Source organism: Panulirus ornatus, chromosome 1 (genome assembly GCF_036320965.1).
Source record: "Panulirus ornatus isolate Po-2019 chromosome 1, ASM3632096v1, whole genome shotgun sequence".
Lineage (NCBI taxonomy): Eukaryota > Metazoa > Arthropoda > Malacostraca > Decapoda > Palinuridae > Panulirus > Panulirus ornatus.
In genome coordinates, this window is record NC_092224.1 from 5,824,626 (window position 1) to 5,838,499 (window position 13,874).

At 43.2% G+C, this 13,874-nt stretch overlaps 2 non-coding genes across 2 annotated transcripts; both read right to left on the reverse strand.

Moving 5' to 3' along the window:
- Positions 1 to 403: 403 nt before the first annotated feature.
- Positions 404 to 475, reverse strand: TRNAD-GUC (transfer RNA aspartic acid (anticodon GUC)). The gene has a single exon. It is a non-coding gene; the product is annotated as a tRNA-Asp (tRNA).
- A 1,801-nt stretch (positions 476 to 2,276) lies between these two features.
- Positions 2,277 to 2,348, reverse strand: TRNAD-GUC (transfer RNA aspartic acid (anticodon GUC)). The gene has a single exon. It is a non-coding gene; the product is annotated as a tRNA-Asp (tRNA).
- Positions 2,349 to 13,874: the final 11,526 nt, after the last annotated feature.

Here is a 13,874-nt window from a genome sequence, read left to right on the forward strand (position 1 = left end):
CCTCTAGCGTTTCATTTCCAAGACATCCACTCTTCGCCCTGCCTTATCTATCTATAGCCCATGTCCCTCATCCGTATTATAATGTTGGAACTATTTCTTTCAAACATACCTATTTTTGCTCTCTTAGACAACGTTCCCTCTTTCTACACATTTCCAGTGCTTCCACAACCTTCACAGTCTCCCCCCACTCTATAAATCACAATTATGTATATATATATATATATATATATATATATATATATATATACAGTCAGAGGTGGAGGGAACGAGGAGAAGTAGGAGACCAAATATATTCTCAGACAGAATGGGGGAATTTTTTTTTTCTTTTCTATTTTTGAAGATCGTCGTACCTCCGCTTGGTGCGACACGTGCCCTAGCCTGTTGGCGGCCTGTAAAATATTGCCTCCCCGGCGGGGAATCGAACCCCGGTCTCCCGCGTGACAGGCGGGGATACTCACCACTATACTACCGAGGACTGGGAGATACAAGTGTTGAGGTCCTGAAGAGCACAGAGGTAGCAGTGAGGCGGGTCTTCATTAATCCCTGTGGAGTGCAGGTGGCCACTAATTATGTGACCTGACATCTGACCTTCGTCTCCTTACATGGTGTGTGGACAGTGTTATTCTGGTGGATATGTATTAAACGAAAGTACACACCGTTTATGTTCTGTATTTCCAGTTGCGATTGCACATATCTCTTCACAGTGAAGTTTTTCTGTACACACACACACACACACACACACACACACACACACACACACACACACACACACATATATATATATATATATATATATATATATATATATATATATATATATATATATATATATATATATATATATATATATATATATATACATATATATATATATATATATATATATATATACATATATATATATATATATATATATATTATCCCTGGGGATAGGGGATTAAGAATACTTCCCACGTATTCCCTGCGTGTCGTAGAAGGCGACTAAAAGGGGAGGGAGCGGGAGGCTGGAAATCCTCCCCTCTCGTTTTTTTTTTTTTTTAATTTTCCAAAAGAAGGAACAGAGGTGGGCCAGGTGAGGATATTCCATAAGGGCCCAGTCCTCTGTTCTTAAACGCTACCTCGCTAACGCGGGAAATGGCCAGTAGTTTAAAAGAAAGAATATATATATATATATATATATATATATATATATATATATATATATATATATATATATATATATATATGTGTGTGTGTGTGTGTGTGTGTTTGTGTGTGTGTGTGTTTGTGTGTGTGTGTGTGTGTGTGTGGTGGGGGAGGGGGGGGGAGATCATATTGGAGATGGAAAGATGGAATGGAAAAGACTGAGTGATCAATGCCTGAACATTGTAGGAGGGTGAAAGGCGTGCACGGTATAGAGTGGAACGATGTAACATGCAGGGATCGACGTGCCGTCACTGGTCTGATACCAGGGCTTGTAAAGCGTTCGGGGTAAACCATGGAAAGGCCTGTGGGGCCTGGTTGTGGATTTGAAGCATTACACATGACAGCTAGAGAATGGATGTCAGTGGATGTGGCCTTTCTTTGTCTATTTCCTGGCGCTGCCTTGCTCACACAAGGGGCGGAGATCAGGTATAGGGGGAGAAGAAAAGAATCTATATGTTATCAACTTTTCTTTACTTTCATACATTTATGCTCTTTCTTTTGGGGCGGCGTCGGAAATTGATAACAGCGAACAAGTATGAACATTTATATGTGTACATATGTGTATGTGCCCTGGTTCAGTCCGTTGACATCACATACCACGTCGTTCTGACTCACTCTATCCCTTGCACTTCTTTCATCCTCCTTCATGTTCGGGCCCAGATCGCTCAAAATCTTTTTCACTGTATCCTTCCATCTCCAATTATGTCTCCATTGTTCCTGTTGCCTCCACTTCTGACACATATTCCCTCTGTCAAGGTTTCCTCACTCAGTCTCTTCATATTTTCCAGACCATTTCAGCACACCCTCTTCTGCTCTCTCAACCACGTTCTTGTTATTACCACACATCATTCTTACCCTCAATCATACCACATCACAACACATGTTATCCTCACACGTTTCATTTCCAACACCTTCAGTCTCCTCCGCCCTGCCTTATCTATCTATAGCCCATGTCTTTCATCCGTATTATATATTTGGAAGTACTATCTCTTCAAACATAACCATATTTCTCTACCAGACAACGTTCTCTCTTTCCACACATTCTTTAGTGCTTCCACAACCTTCGCAGTTGGCGGCCCGTAAAATACTGCCTCCCCGGCGGGGAATCGAACCCCGGTCTCCCGCGTGACAGGCGGGGATACTCACCACTATACTACCGAGGACTGGGAGATACAAGTGTTGAGGTCCTGAAAAGCACAGAGGTAGCAGTGAGGCGGGTCTTCATTAATCCCTGTGGAGTGCAGGTGGCCACTAATTATGTGACCTGACAACTGACCTTGCTCTCCTTACATGGTGTGTGGACAGGGTTATTCTGGTGGATATGTATTAAACAAAAGTTCACACTGTTTATATTTTGTATTTCCAGCGGTGATTGTGCATATATCTCTTCACGGTGAAGGTTCTGCATATGCATATATATATATATATATATATATATATATATATATATATATATATATATATATAAATATAAACCATAGCATGTGAAACACTGGGGGAAACCATGAAAGGTACTTATGTGGGGTCTGGTTGTAGATACATATATATATATATATATATATATATATATATATATATATATATATATATATATATTTATCCCTGGGGATAGGGGAGAAAGAATACTTCCCACGTATTCCCTGCGTGTCGTAGAAGGCGACTAAAAGGGGAGGGAGCGGGGGCTGGAAATCCTCCCCTCTCGTTTTTTTTAATTTTCCAAAAGAAGAAACAGAGAATTGGGCCAGGTGAGGGTATTCCCTCAAAGGTCCAGTCCTCTGTTCCTAACGCTACCTCGCTAATGCGGGAAATGGCGAATAGTTTGAAAGAAAGATATATATATATATATATATATATATATATATATATATATATATATATATATATATATATATATATATATATATATATATATATTTCTTTTTTTTCATACTATTAGCCATTTCCCGCGTTAGCGAGGTAGCGTCAAGAACAGAGGACTGGACCTTTGAGGGAATATCCTCACCTGGCCCCCTTCTCTGTTCCTTCTTTTGGAAAATTAAAAAAAAAAAAGGAGGAGGATTTCCAGCCCCCCGCCCCATTCCCGTTTAGTCGCCTTCTACGACACGCAGGGAATACGTGGGAAGTATTCTTTCTCCCCTATCCCAAGGGATAATATATATATATATATATATATATATATATATATATATATATATATATATATATATATATATATATATATATATATTTTTTTTTTTATTTTTATTTTTTTTTTTTATTTTTTTATACTTTGTCGCTGTCTCCCGCGTTTGCGAGGTAGCGCAAGGAAACAGACAAAAGAAATGGCCCAACCCCCCCCCCCCATACACATGTACATACACACGTCCACACACGCAAACATACATACCTACACAGCTTTCCATGGTTTACCCCAGACGCTTCACATGCCTTGATTCAATCCACTGACAGCACGTCAACCCCTGTATACCACATCGCTCCAATTCACTCTATTCCTTGCCCTCCTTTCACCCTCCTGCATGTTCAGGCCCCGATCACACAAAATCTTTTTCACTCCATCTTTCCACCTCCAATTTGGTCTCCCTCTTCTCCTCGTTCCCTCCACCTCCGACACATATATCCTCTTGGTCAATCTTTCCTCACTCATTCTCTCCATGTGCCCAAACCATTTCAAAACACCCTCTTCTGCTCTCTCAACCACGCTCTTTTTATTTCCACACATCTCTCTTACCCTTACGTTACTTACTCGATCAAACCACCTTACACCACACATTTTCCTCAAACATCTCATTTCCAGCACGTCCATCCTCCTGCGCACAACTCTATCCATAGCCCACGCCTCGCAACCATACAACATTGTTGGAACCACTATTCCTTCAAACATACCCATTTTTGCTTTCCGAGATAATGTTCTCGACTTCCACACATTTTTCAAGGCTCCCAAAATTTTCGCCCCCTCCCCCACCCTATGATCCACTTCCGCTTCCATGGTTCCATCCGCTGACAGATCCACTCCCAGATATATAAAACACTTCACTTCCTCCAGTTTTTCTCCATTCAAACTCACCTCCCAATTGACTTGACCCTCAACCCTACTGTACCTAATAACCTTGCTCTTATTCACATTTACTCTTAACTTTCTTCTTCCACACACTTTACCAAACTCAGTCACCAGCTTCTGCAGTTTCTCACATGAATCAGCCACCAGCGCTGTATCATCAGCGAACAACAACTGACTCACTTCCCAAGCTCTCTCATCCCCAACAGACTTCATACTTGCCCCTCTTTCCAGGACTCTTGCATTTACCTCCCTAACAACCCCATCCATAAACAAATTAAACAACCACGGAGACATCACACACCCCTGCCGCAAACCTACATTCACTGAGAACCAATCACTTTCCTCTCTTCCTACACGTACACATGCCTTACATCCTCGATAAAAACTTTTCACTGCTTCTAACAACTTGCCTCCCACACCATATATTCTTAATACCTTCCACAGAGCATCTCTATCAACTCTATCATATGCCTTCTCCAGATCCATAAATGCTACATACAAATCCCTTTGCTTTTCTAAGTATTTCTCACATACATTCTTCAAAGCAAACACCTGATCCACACATCCTCTACCACTTCTGAAACCGCACTGCTCTTCCCCAATCTGATGCTCTGTACATGCCTTCACCCTCTCAATCAACACCCTCCCATATAATTTACCAGGAATACTCAACAAACTTATACCTCTGTAATTTGAGCACTCACTCTTATCCCCTTTGCCTTTGTACAATGGCACTATGCACGCATTCCGCCAATCCTCAGGCACCTCACCATGAGTCATACATACATTAAATAACCTTACCAACCAGTCAACAATACAGTCACCCCCTTTTTTAATAAATTCCACTGCAATACCATCCAAACCTGCTGCCTTGCCGGCTTTCATCTTCCGCAAAGCTTTTACTACCTCTTCTCTGTTTACCAAATCATTTTCCCTAACCCTCTCACTTTGCACACCACCTCGACCCAAACACCCTATATCTGCCACTCTGTCATCAGACACATTCAACAAACCTTCAAAATACTCATTCCATCTCCTTCTCACATCACCACTACTTGTTATCACCTCCCCATTTACGCCCTTCACTGAAGTTCCCATTTGCTCCCTTGTCTTACGCACCCTATTTACCTCCTTCCAGAACATCTTTTTATTCTCCCTAAAATTTACTGATAGTCTCTCACCCCAACTCTCATTTGCCCTTTTTTTCACCTCTTGCACCTTTCTCTTGACCTCCTGTCTCTTTCTTTTATACTTCTCCCACTCAATTGCATTTTTTCCCTGCAAAGATCGTCCAAATGCCTCTCTCTTCTCTTTCACTAATACTCTTACTTCTTCATCCCACCACTCACTACCCTTTCTAAACAGCCCACCTCCCACTCTTCTCATGCCACAAGCATCTTTTGCGCAATCCATCACTGATTCCCTAAATACATCCCATTCCTCCCCCCCTCCCCTTACTTCCATTGTTCTCACCTTTTTCCATTCTGTACACAGTCTCTCCTGGTACTTCCCCACACAGGTCTCCTTCCCAAGCTCACTTACTCTCACCACCTTCTTCTTTTAAACTATCCGCCATTTCCCGCGTTAGCGAGGTAGCGTTAGGAACAGAGGACTGGGCCTTTTTTGGAATATCCTCACCTGGCCCCCTCTGTTCCTTCTTTTGGAAAATTAAAAAAGAACGAGAGGGGAGGATTTCCAGCCCCCCGCTCCCTCCCCTTTTAGTCGCCTTCTACGACACGCAGGGAATACGTGGGAAGTATTCTTAATCCCCTATCCCCAGGGATAATATATATATATATATATATATATATATATATATATATATATATATATATATATATATATATATATATATATATATATTGCTGACGTTCTGACTATTTTCTTCAATATTGCTCATATACCGGTGATACTGCAACGCGAATTGTGTACTCCTTTTTCTTCTCTCATGAATTGGTTGTTTTAGACTTGTTGCTGTGTCAGTAACTCTCACAGTTTACTACCCTGGCTTTCCTGCAGTACAAAGTCATGTTAGTTCTTGTAAAATGTTCTTACGTTGGAATAGTACTTGATTTATCTTCTGTTGTAAGTTGTATTTACCGTTTTATTAGCATCGTGTCCTGAGCTATACTGAAAGCAGCTATTTTACACAGTAGCCTAGTATTCTTGCTCCGTTGAACCGAAGGAAACATTGCATTTTGAAGAAGAAAAATATTGAAACAAAGTGTAAGAAATGACAGATCTCTAGCATGTCCCTTGCTACTGCCTCATAGGTCTAGCGGAACAGCCTTGATTGAAGCCTGCGATAACTTACAACTGTTGTGATGAAAATCCATGACGAGAACATTAACTCCTTCGTTGTTTCACACAGTGTATAAGTATTCCAAGAGGGCAGACGGGGGAATAGGTGCCCTTGTATTCATCAGGCCTTCACCTCAACCATATCTTGCTGCTTTAAGCTATGGTTTAATAGTCCATCGCCTCATCGAAGTCTGGCTACTTTCTGACTTCAGTTCAACAGTCCAACGTTCCATCGACGCCTTTGCCGCTCTCTAACTGTAAAAGTTCATCGCCTCAACGAGGAATGACTGCTTTCTTAACCTTAGTCCTACACTCCTTTGCCTCATCGTAGGTATGGCGTTGACTTCCCTCGAAAAGCTCTTCGCCTTCTGATCTCGGTTGGTCAGACGCATTGATCCCAACCACTAATTTCAACCTCCATCTTGTATGAATTTTATACTTCTGATAGAACGCCATGTTAACACTTCTTCAACTCAATCCTGTCGTCACTCAGGGGAGTAATCACCTCTTTTGCATCTGCTTCATTATCTAGGATAATGAGGGTGAAACTTTTGAGGAACTGGCTTAATAAATTACCTCTTGTACTTCATCCTCATCCATTATCTTGCTGCGAGAAGAACTGACTATGAAGTGCCCGAAATTAAGGATCATCACTATTTAATGCACATCCAGCATGTAGAATGGTTAATCTTTTTACGAGGTGATGGGATCTGTGAGAATAAGACTTTCATTAAGCATGAATGAGAGATCGGTAGTTACCAGCGCTGAGGTATGGGGCCCTGGGCCGCCTGGCCAGACGCTCCGGCCCCATGAACACAACTAACCGATAGGGACCCGGGTGCTGAGACTAGCAACAGCGCTTGCCAGGGACCCGAATGGCGGTACTGGCAGCTGCAGTCGTCGGGACCTAAATGGTGGTTCTGGCAGCTGCAGTCGTCGGGGGCCTGAATAGGGGTACTGGCAGCTGCAGTCGTCGGGGGCCTGAACGGTGGGACTGACAGCTGCAGTCGTCGGGGACCTGAATGGTGGTACTGACAGCTGCAGTCGTCGGGGACCTGAATGGTGGTACTGACAGCTGCAGTCGTCGGGGACCTGAATGGTGGTACTGACAGCTGCAGTCGTCGGGGACCTGAATGGTGGTACTGGCAGCTGCAGTCGTCGGGGACCTGAATGGTGGTACTGGCATCTGCAGTCGTCGGGGACCTGAATGGTGGTACTGGCATCTGCAGTCGTCGGGGACCTGAATGGTGGTACTAGCAGCTGCAGTCGTCGGGGACCTGAATGGTGGTACTGACAGCTGCAGTCGTCGGGGACCTGAATGGTGGTACTGGCAGCTGCAGTCGTCGGGGACCTGAATGGTGGTACTGGCAGCTGCAGTCGTCGGGGCCTGAATGGTGGTACTGGCAGCTGCAGTCGTCGGGGACCTGAATGGTGGTACTGGCATCTGCAGTCGTCTGTAGAAGGAACTCAGGGCAACAACACAAGAACGTAAGACTGTGTCGTATATGGGGAGCGCGAGTGACGAGATGTTTAAGGTGTGCCTCAGTGAGTAGGCATGCGAAAATTGCTTAATATTTCTTCTGTGTGGAACGGCCTTTGAGAAACTGATAAATGGAAACGCCTAACTGATATTTCTGTGCTTAATCGAACTCATTTCAGGTTGTTTTTCTTTTCAAATACTTTCCTCACGGATATAAGTCTCCGTCGACGTAGGCTTTTGATGAAACTTAAAAAAAAAGGCTTAAAAGCGAGAAAAAGAAGAATAGAATGATAATAATCATTTCAGTTTTAAGGAGGCAGTATGTAGACATTGGATTGAAAAGAAAAAAAACGAGAAAGTAAAGATTCCAAAGCTTAGTGATGCAAGGAAAGAAACAGACGTCACGGTAGCGCACCATTTCATCGCCAATGGCCCCGCAATAATCATATGTTGCACTGGTTTGTTGAGTATTGTATGGCATAGTTAATGGCAGACATGCAAGAAGCCATTTCTTGGGAGCAGAAGCCGAAGTAATATCTGTTGAGGAGGGGAACGAAAACCAACAGTAGGCTAAGTGAGTCTAGTTTTCTAGTCAGTTTTATAGAGATCATACGCTGGATTAGGTTGAACTCGAATCTTACAAGTAGGAAATTAGAGCTAAAACTGCCCTAAATTCAAAAGCTCTACTCCATACAAGGACGAATCAGTCTTTCGTACGATCGGAGCAACTGTTCAGAAGAGTAGAATCTCTAGCACTTGGACAGGACTCTCACTCTTTTTCTTTTTCCAGCATCACTCTTAGCTATTTGTATAATAAGGGGTTTCCAAGATGGATGGGATGTTACAGTGATGCCAAGTATAATTATTGTGTTGAGAGTTGGAATTATGGAGCTATCAAACGAGGTGGGAAAGTTGTTATGAGTCTTAGAAAGAGAAAATTGGAGGCAGTTAGGTTTAAGAGGCATTAAACTTAACTAGGTTACGTCTGCCTCACTAGAAAATCCTATCTAAATCTGAGCTTACTGAGAAAGTATTGACGAGACGAGAAGTATGTGAATGAGAGAAGATGGAGCAACTGTGAAAGAAGTGGAGGAATGCGGCGTTGTCATCAGTATGTAAAGTGCACTCGGTTATTTGACGAGGAAAGAAAATCATGGATAAAAAGGAGGAAGATCGTAGGAGACTGGACACAGCCCTGAAGGACACCGCTTTTTGTAGGCAGAGAAAACGTCGATCCATCAACAATTACTGAATTAGCCCAACAAAAAGATAAAGCTAAGTATGAGAAAGCAAAGTGAAGGAGAAAGATTAAAGGCGAGCTCAGTGATATCTAGTGATATCTATATGTTATAATCATGGGAAAAGAGCTATTTCAGTGAGCTGCAGACGCCTGAATAGATTAGATTTTTTGGTATTCTTACGAAAACCTTCATTTCCAGAAAAGTCAGCTGCTCAGTCAGAACCAAAATAGGCAGTAATAAGAATGATGTACACTGACATTCAATTTTAAGTCATTTGCATTATGACTTCAGAATGCCAGACATGTCTGTTTTAATCTTCACTGTTGTGCTGTAGACTGAATGGTGGTGGTTTAGAAATCCTAGGAGGATTGTCTATTCTTACTAGCTGTACCTGTGGTCATCACTTGTTACTTGCTGGAGTATCATCACTACCAGCATGTAATAGCGTGAGGTCTTGAGGCACTAAAGCCCTCTTTGTCGTGTCCCACGGGTATTTTATATCCTTGATATTCATACAATATTTTCATACATCTATAATCGCTAAACGCTGAAGGGCAAAACACAGGATTATAAAGGAGCCGTTGTACCAGTGCCTATCATATTTTCATCATCTCGTCATGTCAAACCACCGGGTAAGATTTAAGAGCCTGGGCAGACCTGAAGCCAGGATATGTTGGGCCACCACTCCGGAGCGCCGCGGTAGCCGGGCCTGGCAGAGTGATGGTAATGATCCGTAATAGCTACGTGGCAGCCAGTCTGTGTGGGCCGCTGGCGCCTCTGCATCCCGCATAGGGCCACTGTCTACCATCTTGTATATTTTAACTCCAATATTGATTATAATATCCTTACTATCGATTCCCGATCTTTGAAATTACTACCATCTCATGAAGCCGTATCGCAGATGAGAGGATGATATGGTGTGTGGTGTTCCAGTGAGTTTTAAAGTATTACGAGTATTCCTCTGCGTGTACCCAGAAGGCTCCCTAACCCATCCTTTAGTTCTTTGAAGCATATAATAAGGTTTTTCAGCGTGTGTGAAAAACTGAATAATCAATTGTTATCAAGGATGTGGGTATAGCCACTTGGTAATAAGCGAGGCTTAAAGTATATGGAAATTACTGATCCTACAATAAACAGTACATTTAAATACATACTTGTTAGAAAATGATTATAGTACCACGGTTCAAAGGTCAGAGGATTAACAGGGGATCAAATGTGTAAAGATAAATAATCCTTGTAGGATCAGCAGGTTTCTTGGGTAGAGGAAAGAGAATTTGAAACTATCTGCGGATTTAAGACGAGTCTCTGCAGACTTACCAGGAGACGAGAAGCGAAGCTTTGGCTCGCCACAGCCACGCCGGTGCCTCAGACTGATCCCTCATTTCTGGCACTTACCAGCCTCACAGACTGCCAGAGTGTGGGCCGGCTATTAGTCCGGCAACAGACAGACAAACCGGCCACTTAACCACCGTCTCGTGGAGTCGTAAACCTTCCAAGAGCTGTCCTTAAGCTTTCAGCGCGGCACAATAACTCACCCCGAACCCCGTCTCCCGGCGGAGGTGGTGAGGGGTGGGTCTTTAGGGTGATGGTTGGCCGGGGAGACACGGGGTTGTGGTGGTGGAGGAGGGGAGGCACGCCGCCGTGTGAAGTAGGTCTCGTTGTTGGAGATGATGATCCCCGGGCAGAAGGTGATGATAGTGAGGGTTTCCAATGATCACAGGTTGAAGGTGACGATAGTGAGGGCTTCCAATGATCCCTAGGTTGAAGGTGATGATAGTGAGGGCTTCCATGATCCCCAGGTTGAAGGTGATGATAGTTAGGGCTTCCATGATCCCCAGGTTGAAAGTGATGATAGTGAGGGCTTTCATGATCCTCGGGGGGAATGTGATGACAGTGAGGGGTTCTATGATCCCAAGGTTGAAGGTGATGGCAGTGAAGGCTTCCATAATCCCCAGGTTGAAGGTGATGACAGTGAAGGCTTCCATGATCCCCAGGTTGAAAGTGATGATAGTGAGGGCTTTCATGATCCTCGGGGGGAATGTGATGACAGTGAGGGGTTCTATGATCCCAAGGTTGAAGGTGATGACAGTGAAGGCTTCCATAATCCCCAGGTTGAAGGTGAGGATAATGAGGACTTTCCTGATTCCCATGTTGGAGGTGATGATAGTGAAGACTATCATCTTCCCAGAGTTGAAGGTGATCCCGCACAGGGATGGGAGCAATCATCCCAGGGCTGAAGATGATGTCGCAAGGGTTCGAGAAGGATGATCCTGGAATTATTGACCAAGAATTCCGGTATTGTTGATAATGATCTCAAGACTGAAGATAAATTTCGAGATGATTCCAGTTCTTTCTATGGTAATTCATGGGTTGGTGATGATTACCGCCATGAAAAAAAAAAAATCTATACTTTGCTATTAATGACCCCCGTATTGATGACGCTCTCGGGGTCGAAGATAATGACCCTGCGATCGAAAACAAGTTAATTACAGAGATGTAGATGGTAATACCAAGGGATTTTAGATGACTATCCCGCGTTATTATCAATGGGTTTGTGGCCGAAGATGCTCCCGGGGTTAAAGATTAGGATTTCATGGGTCGATGTTGATCTGAGAGTTGTTGATTACACTCTTTGGCTTGAAGTGAATGGTTTCCGGAGTTATATACGGTCCCTGGGTGTTGAAGAGGATGGTTCCGAAGTTGTATATGGTCCCTAGGTGCTGCAGAAGATGGTTCCAGTGTTGAATATGTTTCCCAGGCGTTGAAGAAGATGGTTCCATATACTCTATATGGTTCCTAGGTGTTGCAGAAGATGGTTCCAGTGTTGAATATGTTTCCCAGGCGTTGAAGAAGATGGTTCCATATACTCTATATGGTTCCTAGGTGTTGCAGAAGATGGTTCCAGAGTTGAATATGGTTCATAAGTGTTGAAGAGGATGGTTCCAGTCCATGCTGATAATATTGGATGGAATTGGTAACGATCTCGAGGTTGTTGATGAACATTACAGTTCGTAATGATGATCCTGGAGTTGTTGATCCAGGAGGTCCTCTGTACGGTCATAGGACTACTGTTGATGTCCAGTTGATGATTCATCTGGCGGTGATTGATGTCAGTGATGACAGTTTTGTTCAGGAGTTCCCTAGGGTTTTTGCATGGTCACATATTGATGAAGATAACCCTGGGTCGTTGATGATGATGGCGGACGTGTTGATGATCTTGGAATTGCTACTGACGGTACTGGGACTGTTGATGAAGATTCATGGGTGACTGATGATGCTGGGGTGAGTAATGGAGCTCCCCGGGGTTATTGATGATGCTAGGTGGTCAGTAACGATGCTGGTCTTAGTTGTTGAAGAAGGTACTGGGTCACTGATCATGCTGGGGTTGCTGATCAAGACCTTAGGGTCATTGATGATAATGCTGTTGTTAATGAAGTTCTAATGTCATTAAGGATGCCAGGGGGTGTTACTGAAGGTCCCGGTTTCACTGACTGAATTTATTGATGATTTCGATATGGTACCGGCTGGCCTAAGCATGGGTATTATTGATGATACAAGTGTTGTTGCTGATAGTCCATGAGTGGTTGTTGATCCTGGGGTTGTTCATGATGATCTAGTGGTTGTAACTGGTGATTTAGTAGTGGTTGTTGATCCTGAGGTTGTTCATGATGATTCAGTAACTGTGACTGACTATTCATAAATTGCTGATCCTCCCAGGGTTGTTGATGAACCACGATGAATTGATGTTCCAAGAACTATTGATGACATGAATCATGTCCAAGACGGTCTTGGAGTTCCTACTGATGATCCCTGATGAATTAGATGATGATGGAGAGGATTCTAAGATTCTAATATTGATCAATGGATTGACGATGGTTTAGAGAGTATTAAGAAGGGTCCTGGGAAGTCCAGTAATGATTCATGATTTGTTGTTGACCATGGACTAGCTGAGTATAATGCTGATCGTATCAGGTTGTGGGTGTTAATTTCAGACCGCAAGGTGAGGATCCGTCAGTGTTTCAAGAGGATTCTGAGGTTAATGGTTTATATCATCTTGAGGCTTATATAGGAGGTGAGTTCTGGGTTGCCGAAGATGATGATGATCCCGGAGCTACAGGTGATGATTCTAGGATTTCGACGATGATTTCATCGTTGTTGATGATTCAGGGGATGATGATGATGATGATGATGGTGACGATGATGAGGATGACGATGATGATGATGATGATGATGATGATGACGATGATGATGATGGTGACGATGATGAGGATGACGATGATGATGAGGATGATGATGATGATGAGGATGATGGTGACGATGATGACGATGATGATGATGACGATGATGATGATGATGATGATGATGAGGATGATGATGGTGACGATGATGAGGATGACGATGATGATGATGATGATGACGATGATGATGATGATGGTGACGATGATGAGGATGACGATGATGATGAGGATGATGACGATGATGATGATGATGATGGTGACGATGATGAGGATGACGATGATGATGAGGATGATGGTGACGATGATGATGAGGATGATGGTGACGATGATGACGATGATGATGATGATGATGATGATGATGGTGACGATGA